The sequence below is a fragment of the Cynocephalus volans genome, chromosome 4 (genome assembly GCF_027409185.1).
Source record: "Cynocephalus volans isolate mCynVol1 chromosome 4, mCynVol1.pri, whole genome shotgun sequence".
Lineage (NCBI taxonomy): Eukaryota > Metazoa > Chordata > Mammalia > Dermoptera > Cynocephalidae > Cynocephalus > Cynocephalus volans.
This window is the reverse complement of record NC_084463.1, coordinates 145,279,247-145,285,246: the sequence shown is the minus strand read 5'-3', so window position 1 is coordinate 145,285,246 and position 6,000 is coordinate 145,279,247. Positions and strand designations below refer to the sequence as shown.

Here is a 6,000-nt window from a genome sequence, read left to right as displayed (position 1 = left end):
CATCCCAGCTGCCTCTCGTTTCCCTCACAGCACTTTGTGCCATATTTGGTGAATGAAATTACTCAAAAAAAATTGTCAGGTGTTGGCAGCAGCTTGAACATCTGTAATTAAATAAAGCAAACATGCTGACGACCGGGGATGCACAGCTCTACACGCACCTTTCGCCCTTCTTTCCCGAGTAGTCAGCAGCTTTTACTCCCGCAACCAGCTCCCCCACCTGAGCAGGCAACGCCGGGTCCCCAGGGAAACAGGCGTCGAGCGGCCCCTTTAAGACTGCGGGCGGCGCGTGCCCACCGTCCTTTCAAATAGGCCAATAAAAGAGCGATGGGCGGTCCGTCGAGGGCCAATAAAGAACGAGGACACTGCGGGGTGTGCGGCGGCCCAAGCGGTTTCAAACGGCTTGGAGAAGGCCCCTCGGTTCTGACCCGGCGGAGGTGAGTGGTCGGTGGGCCTGACTCACGGGCATAGGTCCTCGGATCCGGGCGTCGCGCGCGCGAAGGGCCCCGAACCTCGGGCGGGGGCCTCCGGGTGCGCGCCTCCCCTGCCCCACGAACCCCGCAGGTCTGAGGCGGCGAAGCGGGGCGGCGGCCGGGGGACCCGCGACTGGCAGGGCGGGGGCCGTAGGCGCTCGCGTGCGACGGAGGCTGGGCTGGGCTCCTGGTGACCAGAACGCGCCGCAGCGGGGCGCGGGCGGCAGCGTCCGGGGGACGCAGGCAGCACAGGGCCCCGCTTGGCGGCTGGACTGTGCCGTGGCTGGGGCGGGGTCCCTGGGAGCCGGCCTTGCTAGAGTGCCCCTCGCGTAATTGTCAAATGAATGAATAAATAAGAGCCTATGACGGCTGTAGTGTTTTTGAAGGGCCTGGTCGCCTTGGCGCGTGACAAGCACAGCGGTACCGGGGCCTTCCCACACACCTGTCCCTACCGGCTTGCCGCTGCGGTTTTAACCATTCCGATCGCTCACTGCTCCGCCCTATGCCTGGTCTTTTCTCTCAGAAGGTGTCGGTAGAATTCAGGTCTTTCCAGCTCTGAAGGTTTGGGGGACCAACACAATAGCCAGCAGTGGAGGTTAAGCAGGCCTTGCTACTTTAAGGTGGGTGCTCGGTAAACTACAATCTCCACTTTTTAGCTCTTAAACACTCGCCGGCTGTTGAGATAGCTACCTGCAACCGTGGCAATCGTCAGGCAGGATTTAAATGCATTACATTTTGTTTCTTGGATAGAAAATGATGAAAGTGATGTTGTCAAGAGTGGCTACTGTGTGTTGGGAAAATATATTCGTGTTGATGAATCCTAACAATGAGTTTTCATTCAGCATCAATAAAGGGTGAACTGGTTTTTTGCAGAACTCGCCCCAAATTTATGCATGGCTCTAATTTAATTCTCATGAGAACCAAGGGATCAAAACTTGGCCCAGAAATGCTGTCTTATATTATGCATAATTATAATAATTGAAAGCTCATTTTTAGAAAGGTGAGCTCCTCCTTTCTCTATTTTCATCACCCTGAAAAGTCCTTCTTTGACCTAAAGAGCCAATAAATTAAGCCAACAATCTTTTGAAACTTTTAAGTCATATAAGATTTGGACCGTTCTTAAGTGACTAGACAAACTATAATGTTATTTTTATAAAATGTAATGATATAGATAAAGGTGAAATCAATTGATTTTGCCGGCATGAATTAAACTTGGTAAACTTGTGAGAAAAAAATTTTTACACAAGTTTTTAAAGGCTGTTTACTAAGACAATGGCAAGCAAAGGTATTCCATAACTATATGTCTATTCTCTATTACTTTTAAAGGTTTGATCATCGACTTTGAGTTATGAAAAGTGGTTTGTGGAAATTTTATCACAGATAGTCTTCTACAACTAACAGTTTAATTTTAGCAGCGGGGTGTTTTTGTTGTTGTTGTTGGGTTTTTTTTTTTTTTAAAACATGTTTTCCAGTTTATTATAAAGGATCTTTTCTAACCACAGCATTTACCATGCACATTCACCAGGTGAATATCCAGGTCATCATAAAGCCAGTCCCACAGGGCTTGCATATCAGCTGCTTCATCTGGGGTGTTCACTTGACGTTCACAGGTAGAGTCAGGCAGTCCCCTTTCTCAGGGTAAACAGAACTTAGAGTGGCTTTTATCCAGTCCACCACACTGGCTGTTCCCTCAGGAATAACCTTCTGTGTGTCTGTGCCTTATGTATAGCAACCCAAACATGGTCTTCCACTCTGTATCATGTACAACCAAAGATACTGCTCCTAAATTAGTCTCAGAATCCACTTTAATAAAGGATCCTCAGGAAGCTAATGATACAGATATGCAAAATGAAACAATTCCTTCACATTTTACCCCCTGGTTTCAATAGTTTCTTGGTTTTGTCTTTTCCCCACGTGGACTACCTTGTTAGTGACCAAAAAGGTCTTAGAGATACGGTCTTAGAGATACTCTCCGTTTTCCCTGCATAATTTTTCCCTTGAAGGGCAGCTTAGAGGCTAGTGGCTAAAGCTCAGATTCACTGAATTCTGAGCTTGGTCTAGCATCAAGGTCCAACCCAGCATTCTTTTTAATTTCATATTTGCTATTACAGATAACAATAATCAAAGGATTAAATATTTCACTTTATTAGTAGTAGTTTATGTTTCCTTGCAGTCAGTGAATCCTGGAGTTGGATCCATCCCTAAATTCCACTGGTAACTCTTACCTTTAGTAACTGAGTACAGTTTAAGCACGTGGCCACCCAGGAATCAAAGGTTCTTTATACCCCACTCCCTTTTATCTTTTTTTCTTCCCAAACCACATGTTTCTGTGTGCCAGGGCTGTTCTAGCAAATCCCAATTCTGACAACAATTCTGAGAATATAGGAATAGCTAACTCAGTTTCTTATAAACTCTCACAATACAAAATACAGATATAACCTGAGATGTGTGGAGTTCCACCCCCCCTCACACCAAGCAAGTAGTGCTTCAGCAGCGGACACCAGCTGGGTGTCCTCTAATTCAGTTCAATTCTGACACCATCTACCTGGAGGTAGCCTCAGATCGCACAGGTTGAAGGCTCAGTCCCACAAGACTGCCTCCCACTTTGGATGCCAATCACAAGCCCCAGGTTGTTTTACCTGTGCTTCTGATGACTAACTATAAGTTGGGCTTTCCCACGACCCCCTCTTCGGGTTTAATTTGTTAGAGCAATTCACCAAACTCAGGGAAACACTTACTTGTATTTACTAGTTTATTATAAAAGATATTACAAAGGATATGGATGAAAAGATGGGAGAAGGATCTTGGAGCTTCCATGCCACTCTCCTGGAACCTCCACCTGTTCAGCTGTCTGGACGCTCCAGTAGCAGTTTTAATTACAATAAATTTGAGTACCTTAATGTTATGAACACTGTTCTAGGTTTTGGGGAAGCAATTAAAAATAATAAACATCTTTAACAATGCCTTAGGATAGTGTTAAAAATCCTGATGGGGAATGAAAACTTTATATTGGAGTAAAGCCAGGCTCTCTTATGCTCCTTTGACTTAATGAGGTCTCATTCATTCATTCAACAAATATTGAGATTGATGCCTACTGTGTGTTGAACATTGTTCTAGATTCAGGGAATACACTAGTGAACCAGAAAAAGACAAAGCCCCTGACCTAAGAGAGTTTGACAGTTTTATCTCCCAAACAATTTACTGTAGCAAATTGTAGTTTCTGTAATCCCTCTGGTTCAGCTCTGGTACTTGAACAAAATAAATGCTCAAATACTTTTATTAGCAGTAGCTAACATTTATTGAATGCTTACTGGGTGCCACATTTTTTCTTTTTTAATCCTCACAATGTTTTACAGATGAAGAAACTGAGTCTTAGAAAGGTTATGCAACTTGCTCAAAATCATATAACTAAGTAATAGAACCCATGTTAGTCTTTCTCCAGGGCCTTTGCTCTTATCCTATGGTTGTACTATGTGAAGTAATCGGATCTGTTAAGGAGAATTCGGGAGCAATTTCTGGGTAGAATCCCCCCATCCTTTTTTAAATACTTCAACCAGAGATGTGATGAAATATGAATGATAGGCATGGTAGTTCTTAATAGGGAAGATGGGGCAGTTCAAAATACAGTGTTTACCATATGGGAGATGGACAGCTGTGACAGTGGAGTGGAGATAAGGGGCAGCATAAAATTAAGATATTAATCTGATTATGAGTGATGGATTCTTGGTGGTCAGTGTTGGAGAGGTTTGAGGTTTTTAAATGATTCTCGTACTCTTACCTCTGGAGTTCAGAATATGTTACTTAGCTCATTCCTATCAGGGCAGTTACCATACCTACTTGGTGTACCTCTAGTATATTGAGCTTATTCTTTTTGGCCTTTGTGTTTGCTGTTCTCTGCCTGGAACTTCCACCCCTCTCCATCCCTACCTCAAGACTGTATAACAGGCTCTACTGTCTTAACTCAAATGCCATCTCCTTAAGGAGGCAATTTTCTAAGCTCCCAATTACAGTACTACTTGTGGTCACTTTGACCTCACTTTCCTTTATTTACTCCATAGCATTTATTATTATGTGATAAGTTGTATATTGTCTGCCTGTATGTTTTCTGATTTCACAGAAATGAAAGCAGAGCAGAGACTTTTTTTTTTCTGTCTGTGAGGTTACACCTCAGTGCCTCAAACAATGCCTGGAAAGTAGGTGGTCAAAAAATACTAGTTGAACAAAATTGGCCAAAACTGGCACAGTCTTCTCTATGTGATAAAGTGATAAACACAGTATGTAATTAACCAGTTGACTGCATTTTTCTGTCTTTGGATGTGAGCAGTATCTCAACAGACTAGTTTGGAAGGTCTTCAACAAAGAAAACTAGAAAATTACAGGTTTATATTTGTGTCAACTGCGTGCAAAGGTAGATCTGGCTTCCCCCTCTCACCTTTTTGTAAATTTTTTTTTTCAATTTTTTAAAATTTCCAAATCTACAGAAGTTTTGGAGTTACTAGACAAAAATATTGTAGGATGTCCCTCTATTGGAATTTGTCTGATGTGATTCTCATGATTAGACTGGGGTTATGGGTTTTTGACAGAGATAAAGTGACATTTTCATCACCTCATATCAAGGATGCCTACTATCAGCATGATTTCTGTCTGTTAACATTGACCTCCATCACCTGGCTGAAGTAGTGGTTGTGAAGTTTCTCCACTGTGTAAAGTTACTTTTTCCCCTCTTTCCATAATATACTCGTTGAAAGGAAGTCACTGTGTGCAGCTCACACTTAAGGAGTGAAGAATTATGTTCCCTGTCTTTTAGGGTGTAGCATCTACATAATTTATTTGGAATTCTTCTGCATGGGAGATTTGTCTTTCCTTCCCTATTTATTAATTTAGTCAAGTATTTATATCAGTATGTACTCAGGATATTTATTTTATACTTTGGGTTACACTCCAATTCTACTTTATTTTGTTGCTCAAGTTGTACCAGCTTTGTCCATTGGGAGCTCTTTCATTTGGCTCCTGTGCTCCTTTAACATGTGTGTGCGTGTATGTGTGTGTTTGTGTGTATGTGTGTGTGTGTGTGTGTTCATTTTGATTGTTTGATTGTTTTTTGAGCACTTCTGGCTTTCTGGCGCTACACGCTCATTTTGTAATTTCCTGTCCTAGTGCTAGAACCAGCCATTTCTCCAGGGAGCCCTGGTTCCTTTTATTGGAGAATGGTATTAGAAACTAAGACCTGGGCATGAAGTGTTCTCATTGCTACTGGGGTGTCATTTCTTTAGGCCCTTTCAGCTGATAGAGCAAAGAAATATATACATGTATGCTAACCCTGTGTATATAGACGTATCTATAAATATTTCTCTTTGTAGCCATCTGTATCTATATGAAGTTAAACATGAGTTCTTACTGATCTCCAATTCTCCATGTGGTGGTGGATCATTCTAGCCTCCTCCCTTTGCTGACCTGTGAATTTCCACTCCAAACCTGACTTCCACCAAGCATTTATTTAATTGTTTGGTTCTGCTATACATGTATAGCA

At 42.7% G+C, this 6,000-nt stretch overlaps 1 protein-coding gene across 1 annotated transcript in view; it reads left to right on the top strand.

The window, feature by feature from the left end:
- Window positions 1-349: 349 nt before the first annotated feature.
- The window catches only part of CKAP5 (cytoskeleton associated protein 5), a 100,819-nt gene continuing 95,168 nt past the window's right edge, over window positions 350-6,000 (top strand). The window contains exon 1 of the mRNA XM_063092489.1: window positions 350-434. The gene's annotated coding sequence lies outside the window, so the exon portion shown is untranslated. The remainder of the gene's footprint in view (window positions 435-6,000) is intronic.